The sequence below is a fragment of the Pyrgilauda ruficollis genome, unplaced genomic scaffold (genome assembly GCF_017590135.1).
Source record: "Pyrgilauda ruficollis isolate IOZ18807 unplaced genomic scaffold, ASM1759013v1 scaffold1, whole genome shotgun sequence".
Classification (NCBI taxonomy): Eukaryota; Metazoa; Chordata; class Aves; order Passeriformes; family Passeridae; genus Pyrgilauda; species Pyrgilauda ruficollis.
Window position 1 is genome coordinate 23,976,266 of NW_024508100.1, and position 13,019 is coordinate 23,989,284.

Here is a 13,019-nt window from a genome sequence, read left to right on the forward strand (position 1 = left end):
TTTCCTTCTCCCAAATACATGGACATTCATTGTTCAATTTTTTTTTTCTCCTCTTCTAGGTGTGAATGTATTAATGTTGCTTCTTTAGTAAAGCTAGCATTTAAAAAATTTCAGTATAAGCTTGAATGTAATGATAATTCAGAATGTGTATAAGACTTGTGTTGCTTTTTGCAATCCTGGAACTTTTCAGTGCTTGACTGTTTGGGTGTTTTTCTTGGCAACAGCAGATGGAAGAAACTTGAAATGCAGCTTGGCTTGCTGTCAGCAGTGTTTGATTTGTATTCATTTTAGGCTGGAATACTTGCTAAGGGATAATAAAGCAAATAGGTCTGAGGTTTTGTGTCATAACATAAAATTTTTAGTTACTGCTGTTTGTGTTATATTCAGTGATTGCCTGACATCATAAACAAAACTTTATAAAAGACGTCATCACAAGTGTGATAGTTGCTAAAGTAAAAGATTCTTAATGGCATGCACTTCCTTTGAAAAAAAAATGTTCTCACTCTTTATTTGAATAATTAGGAAGGATCTGCTAGTGCATTAAGCAATGCTGTTAAATAAGTGACTTACACCTGCCTTCATAAAGCATTATGAAGGCAGGTATAAGATTAAAAGAGTTCGTTACTGTGAAACAAATTCCTGTTTGTCAGGTGTGCCTGGTCTCGAACTTTATATTCTAAACATGGAGTGATTCTTGTATTCTCAATTTGTCCTACTAAAGGCTTCATTTTACTCAGTTGCTATGTCATGTCAGCAGTACTTCTTCCAATTTGGTAACTAAACCTAATATACTATACAAAAAATTGCTCTGGGCAACACTGAACACTTTTTTTGTAATAACTCAGCTGTACAATTCTGATTAGTATAGGCTTATTCTGGGATACTGATAAAAAATTTAAAATCAAGTGCAGCAAAACTTATTAGGAATTTGGTTTTGACCCTTTTTTTTAGGCATTCAGTTCTATTTTGATTTTTTTTACAATCATGCTAAGCCTGTATTTTTCCTTAGTTCTTTTCTCCAAATGACTGCTCTTTTTTTGACCTTAAATGTTAATTAGCAAAAACAAAGAACAAATGAGAGCGATTGTACTGGCATGAAGATAATAATTGGACGTTAGCAACTTGTTGAGAGATGCCTCTACAAGAATTAGGGTGCAAAAGACATCATATGCCCAAGTCAATAGGGATTTTATTTACCAGTAAAATTGGAGGTAGAAAGATTAGAAAGAAATAGAAAAGAGAGCAGAGCAAGAGAGAGGCCACGAATGGGGTTTAACTCCTTTAAGGCAATCCAAAAGGGGAATATTGACAAGGAACCCTACCTGGTTAGGAATTCTGTAATTCGATCCATTACTGGTAATAGTGCACCTTCAACAAGACTGCTTATGCTTACAAAGTTTTCAAAAAAATACAAAAAAGTTCCCCTATAAAAGCACATCTTTACATTTTCTCTACTCTTCAGGACACAGAATACAGCTCCATGTAATTTAATCCTGACACAAAACAGAAACTGTGGCTTTATTATTGGTGGGGTCATAAATCTCAGCTTACTTTTTTTTTCTTTTGAATTTCCCCCTTCTGGTCTAGGAAGGGTTACTGAACCATTTTGTATATTAAATTATCTTTTGTTTTGTCAAGATTATTTAGCTCACTTGCTAATATCTCTGGAAAATTTAGTCAAACCATAATAAATCTAAAACTTTCCGAGAAAGACCTAGGAAGCCTAATACAATTTCCTTGAGTCCAATATGAATTCTTCTACCAACTCCAAGGCTAAACTTGGTTGAAACAAAATAATACATCCACAAGATAAACTAAAAGCTTTTCCTCACAGCATTTTTTTTCAGTAAAAAGACAAAGTTAGCAAAAATCAAACTAATAATAGATAAAATGTGCAGTCCTGCTAATTTTTTGTCCAGACAAGGCACTTGTGATGAAAACACAATCACATTAATAAACTGAAAACAGGCAGTTATGGTGGAAACTGAAAGTCTCATCCATTCATCACATTCATCAATTTAATCTCTTAGCAGGTTCCAATAAAAAGAAACATGACAATTAGTCTACTATAGACCTTTTATTAAAAAAGGAATAATCCATCAATTATGATAAGGTTCCTATGCCTACCACAAAAGTAACCAAAAGTTAAAAGGACCTAAATAAAAGTGGTTTTCGCATCATCGTGGCTGTTTTCTATGAGCTTTTTCATGTAAATTGAGAGAATGGCAGTTCCCCCACTTCAAACTGGTTCCTTTGATCTTCAGTGAGGGTGTTCTGTCTTTATTCCTGGAATAGGAAAACAACACAAATCTCAGAGGGGTTTGTCCCGATAGATTATCCTTCAGTGTTTCAAGTTGTTTAACTGCCTGAACTAGATATCTCTCAAGGTGGAGTTATAACTTTTATTTCATTAAATGCTTGCTGCACTGCTGGTGGTGCATCTCCCATCTTTTCAGGAGGGTCTTCCTTGTTTAATTTGATGTCTGGAAGGAGCGAGATAGCTTGTGAAAGTTCAGCAAGCGCAGCTTTGCAATCATGGTGAATGTTTATACTTATTCAGGAGCCTGTTAAAGTGTATTGTCCTCCCTTCCAGACAAACTCCAATTAAACCTTGTCATGTTCCGCAGCATTGGCATTAGAATTAGGAAAAAGTGAAACCACCTCAGGTGTCTGTATTGTGGCTGTTAGGTTTCCTCTCTTTGGTATTGAAGCTGTAGTGGCACCAAAGCACCTATAACTTCATCCATTTGTTTTGTGCTGCAGCAAAAATACAGCACTGTGATACACCAGCAGTTCTTGAATTAGGGAGTGCAGGTGCCACACTTCAGTCACTGCATTGCTTTTAGGGTTAAGATGAGAAGACTTTTACTGCTTGCCCAGGAGCCACAAACTAACCTCAGCAGTTTGACAGGTAACACTTCTTGCTCCATTTACTCCAGTGGCTTTAACTCCTTGCTGTCCATATCATACACCCAGCTTCTCAGCACCCCACTGCATTAATGTTGTGCTCCCGTATCTATTAGAAATTTTATTAATTGGTGACAAAACACAGCTGGAATCTGAACATATGGCTTGTATTGATAGGATTCCACTTGCTGGATTTCAGTCCCATCTAATTTATGGCCAAATTTTGATATCTCTGTAGCTGTATACAGCATTATTTTAGTAACGTTTTGCTGACCCTGACAGTCATCTGTGGTTTCAATTGTAGTTAAGGGTCCTAATGTTACTTCCTTTTCATCAGATGTCAATGTAAATGTTTTGGTCTTTATCAGAACAACAGACTCATTCACTGTCTCCCAACTTCTCCATTGCTGTTAATTGGATTGTAGCTTTGAAGTAATTTGGCATTGACACCTGCTCTTGCTTCTGCTACAAAGTAGACTTCTTTTTGTTTCTGTTTTTCATAGCCCTTTGATTTCAGCATATTTTGCAACTAGTGTCATAGTAGTCTGTCAGTCTTCATTTCTGCTTGCAGCACTTCAGTATTTAAGTGAAAATACCTTCTATGCCTCACAGCTTGAAATCCAATTGAAATAACACTTCAAAATTTCAAAAGAGAAAATATTGCAGTTCTGACTAGGAAATTAAAAACATCTTTTGAGTCATAAATACTATGAGAAAGTATATGGGGTTATGCTGAAGGCTTTATCCAAAATGGCTGTAATTCTTTGTCAAAAGAAAATATTACTACAGACCCAGCAGAACAGAAACTTAAAGACACAATTTTTTTTTTCACTAGTCTTAGATTCTAAACCATAATTTAGGTAACACCAATGACATGAGCTTAGCTGAATGGCTCTCTCAGCTCTTCCATCTGTATAGTTTGTAAGAAAACCTTCTGTTCTACTGTACTGTAGCTCTTTTTCCTGTTTTGCCATGACCGTTCTTTGTTAGAACACCAATTTTGTGAAGATCATCACACTTCCACACTGTGGAACAGATAGATATATTGCAGAATCTAGGTACATACTTTGCCTTTAATATATTTTTTTTTTTTTTTGAGACTAATGAGATTTATCCCATATTGTGCTCAGCATCAGAGGGCAAAAAGTAAAGAGATATGTGTGAAGTCAGAAAATAGTTGTTATTACAAATATGTTTGTGTTTTAGGAGAAAGGACCAGGGAGGTCATTCTTTCCCTGTACTTGGCACTGGTGAGGCTGCATCTTGAGTGCTGTGTTTAGTTCTGGGCCCCTCAGTTTGGGAAAGACATTGAGATGCTCAAGCGCATCCAGAGGAGGGCAGCGAGGCTGGTGTGGGGCTTGGAGCACAAGCTCTGTAAAGAACGACAGAGGGAGCTGGGGTTGTGCAGCCTGCAGAAAAGGAGACTCATAGGTGACCTTATCACCATCTACAGCTTCCTGAAAGGTGGTTGTGGTCAGGTGGGGGTTGGTCTCTTTCTCCAGGCAACACTGGCAGAACCAGAGGACACAGTCTCAGCTGCACCAAGGGAGATATAGGTTGGATATTAGGAAAAAGTTTTTTATGGAAAGAGTGATAAAGTTCTAGAATGGCCTGCCCAGCGAGGTGGTAGAGTCACCATCTCTGGATGTGTTTAAAAAAGACTGGATGTGGCACTCGGTGCCATGGTCTAGTTGGGGTATTGGGGCATGGGTTTGATTCAATGATCTTGAAGGTGTCTTCCAACCTTGTGATTCTGTGAAATGCTGTTCATAAAAAACATCTCAATTACTTTTGTTTCCTAATTAGAAGTATTATGGTTTGGCTTCCATGTATTATGCAAGCAGTCCATACTCCAGAACAACTGTTAACTGTTGAACTTTAATCACAGCTTTTCTTTCAGTAGAATCACTGTTTTGGTTGTCCACCTGTAATGAAATGTGCAGGAGCATCACTCTTCTTTGAGAATTTTTTTACCATTTCTTAAAGTTGATTAAAAAGTAATCAAGTTGTTAAGCAAGGCATCACAATTGCAAAAAAATTTATTTCCTTAGGCAAGTAGGCTAAGCTGTGTCACTCAAACTTCCCCAGCCTACCAACATGCTGTTTCAGAGATCCTGGAAGTCTTCATCTCTGTTGAAGTTCTGACCTGGGTACTGTGTGTCATATTGCACATTTAGAGGGAAGATATTTTGCATTTGTTCCATCCATTATGTAACACAGGAACTAAGGCTTTAAGGGTAGCAATGTTTTATTCCTAATGAGAGGTTTAAGTTCTGGGTTTTTTCTGAAATCCACAAAGTATGATTCTTTGAAGGCTTGCTGCATCTTTTTTTGTCTTATTATTTTGTGATTAATAAATATGGAAGAAGTCCCTCAGAATTCATTCTTATTCAGCAGGTTTTATCAAAGCCTCTATATTTGAGAGGAGTGTTTGCAGTTTCTGGATTTGTGAGATAATCTCTACTAGTGGACTCCTTTGATAGTACTTCTAGTAACCCTAAATGATGCAATATAGCTATAAAAGCTGTTCTAGGAACAACCGAAGCAGCAGTGTAAACCAGGATTTGTATGCTATTTTAAATCATACCAGCTACCCTTTCCAGCCTGCTAGTCTTCAAAAGTAAGGTAGCATTTTTCCTCTTTTGTTCTAGGACTGGAAACCCAGATCATATTCTGTGCTTGGTGCCAGATGAACTTCATGGAAGGCAGCCAGCACAGGCTGTTTCAGCCAGCCAGTCCTATGAAAACTGGTTGCTTCTCTTGTCTCAGTTTTTGGTTTGAGCAATGGTGAACACAGGAATGAGCTCAGGTCTGGAAAATGTAACTCATATTCATTGAATTTAAAAATGAGGGAATCAAAGAGTCTGTATGAGGTTGTTGTGTGTATCTGTATTACATAGATTCTTAAAAAAAGACCTCCACTAAATATTTCTTAAAAAGGGTTGATTTCATCCATAGCTATTAAACCCACCCATCAAAAGTGGCTGATATTATTTATGGTCTTGTTTAGTAAGTCTGAATACTTGCACTAACTGTTGCACCAAGGATGCTGAAAAAATAATGAACACATGGTGTTTTATTTGAGGTCCAGTTGATTTTATAGATATCCTACTAATTTTTAGAGTAAGGTGCTTGAGTAAATGGAATAAAATTACTGAAAGTACATAAATAAAACATCTAATAATTCTGTCTATTCCTCACTATCTTGTATGTGCTGGCGTGTGCAGTGCTGCTCTTTTGCTGGTCCTGATCTTGGTGGTCTATAACTGAGCTAGATGGCATTTCATGTAGAGATGTTGCTTAGAGAGATTGCTTGTTAGGACTATAATACATGAAATTTTCACCATGCTGGTGAACTGTTGGCTTATATTTGAGTTAGAAATGTTCATAAAGCTAGTGACTGTTCAAAAGGAATTGTTTTTTTCAGGTGGGTTAGTGTTAAATTAAAGTTTATTGTTTCTGTTCATTTTTAAATAAAATGAAGATTCCTAGAGAAGATATTGTCTCAAATACCTGACTGCACATTTCTTACTGTCATATGTGGTCTTCATTTTGCTAGAAATGCAAATTCATTTATTTAGGATTTCTGTTAACAATAAGTGGTGAGTTTAGATTTATTTTGTGTTTAATACTACATTAATTTTTGAAGCCATTAAGCATCATTTGCAGATGCCTCTTTTATGTCTAGTTATCTACAATAATACCAATTGCCCTATTAAATACTTGGACATTTTCCTAACTATTGAATAATAATATGTGATTACACTAGTCAGAGGTTTATTTTAGTAAATTAACTAGCTTCAAGTCGTCTTGTCTTTCTTTAATTTTTGTGTTGGGATTCACAAATTTATTTACTGAGATTCAGTGTTAAGTTCTTTAAAATAAACTCATACCCGTGTTATGCCCCCAGCTGGTAGCCATTCTCACACATGTGAATAACATAGGCCCAAACCAGTATCATCTCATGGTTTTTCACATCACTGCTCACAAGAAGAGCTTTTTAGGATTGGCTGCTACAGGAAAAATAGGTCACCGAACATATGCTGTCCCCAGCAGATAATAGTATCTTCTGTGATGGAAAGAAAGCAGGGAATTAGATTAGGCTTCTATTCTGAGATTTTCACAGACCTGACTAGGCCAATAACTTTATAGGAAGTCCCCTATTGGGTTTGTAAGTAAGTTAAAACTGATTTGCCTGTACAAATACTACTACATTGGAATTAAAGAATCATATTTGGAGTGCATGCTTCAAGTGAAGCTATGTGAAACTGTGCTGGTTTTAGAAACCATAATATTTAAATAGGTAGCTGCAGTAACAGAGTCAGAAAGCCTCAGATTTTGAACTGTATAAGATTTTTTTCTTAATCTTGCTGGGTAGTTTTAGCTACTTTTGAAGTGTTACATAGTTTGCTTAGAAGAAAACCTGTCTGGAGAAATGAAGGTATGATAATGAAATTGCACTGTAAAACATTTATTTATGTATCTTGATGTTTGGTTGCAAAGTGTTTGCTTTACTGAATGAATCATTTGTCTTTCATAAAATGTTTAAGCTTTTTCTGCAGTCAAAATGAAAAGGTCTTGGAAATGATATTGTGGGACAGTGTTTTAGAACTTCTGATTTTTAAACATTTAAATTCTGCTGAAAGTCCTGCTGTTCCTGGGCTTGGAAATTGTGTGAAATCTGAACAGATAGATAATGTTGCATGGTTCTTTTTCTCTCTAAATTAAGAGAAAATAACATCTGCTTATATCTAACGCATGTTCTTGGCAAAATTGGTGGTCTTTAATTAAAATATGCCATTCTGAAGGCTCAATCATAATTAAGTATTCCATGGCTTTCTGTAATGTTCCTTTCTCTGATGAATTTCACCCTGAATGTTAATGTAGTGAAAGAAGACAGATTAATAGTGCTTATCCTAATGGTTTGGAATTCATAACTCTCTCTTTGGGGTAGTTAACTACTCTGTTGCTTCATTGCTTTCTACATATGTTAGCTTGAACTTGGCCTGTTGTCTCCTTTAGGGCACAGTCTCCATCTAGGGATTTCTTCAATATACAATCCAAAATCAGTTCATCATTTTCAAGAGTAGTTATTAGCAAAATCGTCTGCTTTTGATCAGTTTTCAGTACACTTTTTAATTAGATGTGTGTCATATCTTGTAAACTCAGGATGAGTTATTTCTCAGTTATCCCAAATTATACTTTGTGAAGTAGCCTTGTATTTTAGCTATTACTAAACCCAGCTCATTTTAATCAGCTCCCTTCACCCTAGTATCCTTTCTGTGCATACTAATGAAAAATAAACATCATGATGTTTGTTTTAAGAAAGCATCTGAAATCATGTTTTAATTTTGGGTAGTGCAAAATTATTCTTGCTTTAAGACTTAACACATGACTTGCAGAGCCCTTATTTCTCCTTACTTTGTTTCTGATTTGTTTACACTGCATTAACAGAAAGAAATAAAAGAGCACAGATTATACTTAAGTCTATTACTGAACCATGACAACTATCACTCTTGAAGGGAAATCACAAACATAAGCTGCATTTAGGGAAATTTAAAAAGGATATTACATTGCTGTTATCCTTGAGTATTCTGGTGTGGGATTTTATATATATATATGTGTGTGTACCATCTGCAGTTCAATAACACTAAATATTTAATGAGTTTATGAATAGTAGATAAACATTTAACACAGTTTTGTAAAAATATGCATGCATTGAAAAATTGTTTGTCACTGCCAAAGAAAATGGCCTGAATTAGGGATATGATTATTTCAGTTCAAAATTCCAGTAGCTTCTTTGAAATAAGACCTGATACAGGAGAATGTTTGAGTTGGAAAAGGAGTGTTTGTTTAAAGTGTGAGTTACTCAGGCTCTGGTTCCCCTATTATTCCTACCACCATGACATTTGCTGTTGTCTGTTGTGTGGCAGTGCTCATGTGTAGCTGTCCAGTTTTCTGCTCAAGCTATGGTTGCATCTCTTCTGACAGGTTTTATCTTTGCATCTTACATGGTCCTCCCTCTTGCTGCCTTTAAAACGAAAGAGAAAATCTGAGTTTATTAATTAATTTATTTCAAGCACTTGCCTAAAGCATTTGCAGCCAGATAGACTTCAAGACTATCAGACTCTTCAGACAGAGTTTCCAAATATTTAGTGGATTCAGTGTCAAAAAGCAGAAAACTTAGCAAAACCAGAAATTGTACTTCTCAGTGTTTTAACGGTTTGTAGCTTCAAATAAAATTTCATGAGAATGTCATTCAGCAATCTACTTATAGAAGGAAAGAAGTAGCATGAAAATAAAGAAACCTCACATGTGATCAGTTCCTTTCTTTAGTTTGAGAATTGATAAATAGCTAATCCTTCAATAGTCCTTTAAAATGTTTCTTTAAATACATTTCTATTTTAGGTAAGTATGAATCACAGAAGGAAATGAATTTGATGAGTCAGTGGCCATTGCAGTGTACAGAACTGGTGTGTGGGTGGTACATTTGCATAAATATGTATCAATACACATATAATCAAGGCTTCAAGCAGCCTCAAAGTATTGTCATATGCCTGTAGGGAAGGGCACAAAGAAAAATGCCATACAGTTCTCGCCATTCACTCTTCAGGAAAAACTGCTTGCCATATTTTTTTACATTACATACTGTTCTTCTGTCTTCTGAAAACTTCTACTCTGTTTTTTGCCTTACAAAGTAGGTCTGCAGGTTCACTGAGGAAAAAACACACCCTGCAATTCTTTTGTGAAGTGGTTAATATCCATTCCTTATAAGAAATAGGATGAGGTACTGTCATAAATTCAGGTGATTCACAATAAGTTGTTAAATGCAAATTATTTTGGTTAATCTTCATCCCTGGAATAGTCTGTCGCTTTCTGTACTTACCAAGCATTGCTCCAGTTGACCCATAGCTATACAGGAGATGTGCCACGCTACTGTTCTGAGTACTTGGAGAACAATGTCTTGGAGAAGCAATTTGAGGACCCTGTTGATTACACACAGATCTATTGCTAGATGGCTAGGTAACTTTTAAGAATAATCTACCTAAGAAATTAATAATAGAACAAAGAAGTTAGTAGTTAAAATGATGATTTTAACAGAGTGGCTTTCAACTAGTGCTTTCACTTACTTCAACTCTCTCTGTTGACCTGAGGTCTCCTGACCTCTCAAAGATGAAACTTGGCTTTTGTGTTCAAGCTGGCTACTCTCTTTGCTTTTATTCATTTCTGTCCCCTCTCTGAAAATGTAACAATTGTCTCCTGCTAGCTTTTTAATAGACACATGAGATTTCCAGAACTAAAGCAAAGAACATCCACCTCCTTGTAAGGAAGGCTATGCCTTTAGCATCTTGAATTAAAAAAATAGTTATAACATGGATCCCTGTGAGACATTTAGCCAGAAATTCATATTCTGGTTTTTCTCTCAGGTTTTTTTGTTGTTTCAGATTTTTGTTTGGTTTGTTCAAGTATCACATTTGCCAATACGTTGTATCTAGTTAATTTTTTTTTTCTTTATACTGAGTATCAAATGGCAGCTATCTTGACCTAATTAATATTGATAATGAGTATGTCTTCATGATTTTGTTTCCTAAGGACTTTTATCTTTTGAGAGACTGTTTGAATTCTGATATAAATATACATATTTTGCATCATGTAATAAAACTAATTGCTCTGTTAATTTAACCAACAAGCAGGGAAAGATATTCTGCTCTAAATTATTTGTTGTTTTTAGGATTTTATCACAGTGGTTAACAATGAATCAGAAGAGAAGGCCCTGGGGAGACCTTATTGCAGACTTTCAATACTTAAAGGGATCCTATAAGAAAGATGGGGACAGATGTTTTAGACCTGTTGCAATAGGACAACAGGTAATAGTTTGAAACTAAAAGAGCGTAGATTTAGACAAGATACAAGAAAAAATTTTTTTACCATGGGGGTGGTGAGACACTGGCATAGGTTGCCCAGAGAAGTGATAGATGCCCCATCCCTGAACATCCAGTCAGGTCGGACAAGAGCAACCTAATCTAGCTTATGGTCCTACTCACTGCAGGGGGATTGAACCAGATGACCTCTAAAGGTCCCTTCCAACACAGACCATTCTATGATTCTATTATTCTAATGAGAGAGTTCTGAGAATGTCTTTCCAACAGTTCTATCCTTATATTATTGTGATACCAAGCCTGCTCTAGCGCATTACATTAAATCACTGTACCACTTCAGTAACATTCAAAACCTTGCCGTAAAGTTTTTTAAATCAGAATTTCTTCCAATACTTTTTCTTTTTTAAAATAAAATTATTTTAAAAGCAGCAACCATCTAATTCATTTTTGAAGCATTTAGTATTTTTTGTGGTGTTTCAGCTTTCCATTATAAGTAATCTACATGGACAGTATTGCAGATTGGGTTTCCTGATCATCCTTAGATGATAATTTTTTAGATAATTAAGATCCTTGAGATAATTTGTAGTCAATTTTTCAAGTGTGAATAGCAACTGAAAAATCATGTTTGAAATTTTCAGAGTTGAGAGCATATTTGCTGGCATTTTTAAAACCAAAGGTTTGACAGCTGCATGGTTATGAAACTGTCCTATTTCATTAATAAAATTCTTTGTAGGTTTTTTTATTCCCAAGTGAAACCAGAAGTCACACAAGTTGGAGTGATATTTTTAAATAAAGTTACTATTAGGGGCAATGAAGACCAGCGCTTGAAATGTGATTCCACCCCAGCATAGAACAGGTTTTTGTCATCTGAAGCAGTGGCACTTTTTGCAAGTGACTCTCTTCATTCCTCTTAGGAAAAAAACTAAAAAATGTAATATCAAAATAATGACAGAAGGTCACTATTCACAGGACAATGGTCACAACTGAATCAGAATACACAATCTATCAAGCATTTTAACTTTGTCTTTAATTTTTATTAATGTGAAATATTCTTATTTCCTTCCTTTCTGTTATGTACATGTGAGCATGAATAGATGTGTGTGGGGGGGGGGTGTATTTGTAGCCTCAGTGAAATTTATAAGTCTTGCAAAAAAAAAAAAATCAAGAAATACAGTTTGGCCCATTGTCATATCAGAGTTCAATGAGCTATTCTTATGAGATCAGTGATTTTTATCTTGTTAAAGAAAGAGAGAAATAGAAACTTTAGGTACATTAAGGTCTTGCCTGGTTTAGGTTTGAATTGATTATTTGAATGAGCATAATGTGATTGAATTTTGAAAACAATAGATAACAACCTACTGAGTAGATAGAAATTACATGATCTGACACAGCATCTAGCATTTAACTAGTGTGGGTAAAGGCATTCTTTTGTATGCTAAAACATCCAGTTATTTCAAATCTGAATCATGACAAGGATGCTACTAAGCCAGAATTACGCAGAATAAACTGAACCTAATCAACACGTGTAAGTTAAATAAACAAACAAACCCCTGCATTTGGACTGAGGGCAAAAAGTTGTATGTTTCTTTACCTTACTAGTGAGCATTTTTCTTTCCATTTAGTTAGGGTGAAAATTTTATCTGTGCCTAAGAATAATATATATAAATAATACTTTCAGAACACAGCATGCTATGCTTCACATAGCATGCTGTGACAAACTGTACTCAGTGTTTGTAATTGATACAGGAGAGGAAGACAGAGATTCTCCCTTATTTCGTGCTTGTTGACAGTCCTTCAGTCCTTATTGCTGTCATAGATAGTTAACAATAAACACTAACAGCTTTTCACTAATATACTACATGTTCTTAAAATAAATGTACAAACTAAGAATAGTTATTTGGGATAGAGAGCAGTAGACTGTGCTAGACTTAGTTTTAGTATTAACACAATTTTACAATGTTTCCATATAAATAAGATAGTTTATGCATTAGGAACTTTGATGGACCTAATTGTACCTTACTGGAGAAAGACAAAATAGACTTTGTATGAAGACACTTCACTCAATCTGAGAAAGACTAAAGTAGAATGATTTGTTTAAGACAGGCTTCAGTTTTCACTTTTGTAAAAACCATGCTGTGGCATGCCCTTGATTTTATCATCTCCCTTTTGAAAAATTGTATCACCTGAGCGAATAAATGCATGTTCTGTATTCCACGGTAGCAGCACTGTGAA

At 35.4% G+C, this 13,019-nt stretch overlaps 1 protein-coding gene across 1 annotated transcript in view; it reads left to right on the plus strand.

Moving 5' to 3' along the window:
* The window catches only part of TUSC3 (tumor suppressor candidate 3), a 110,863-nt gene that overhangs the window by 75,291 nt on the left and 22,553 nt on the right, over positions 1-13,019 (plus strand). The window lies entirely within an intron of this gene.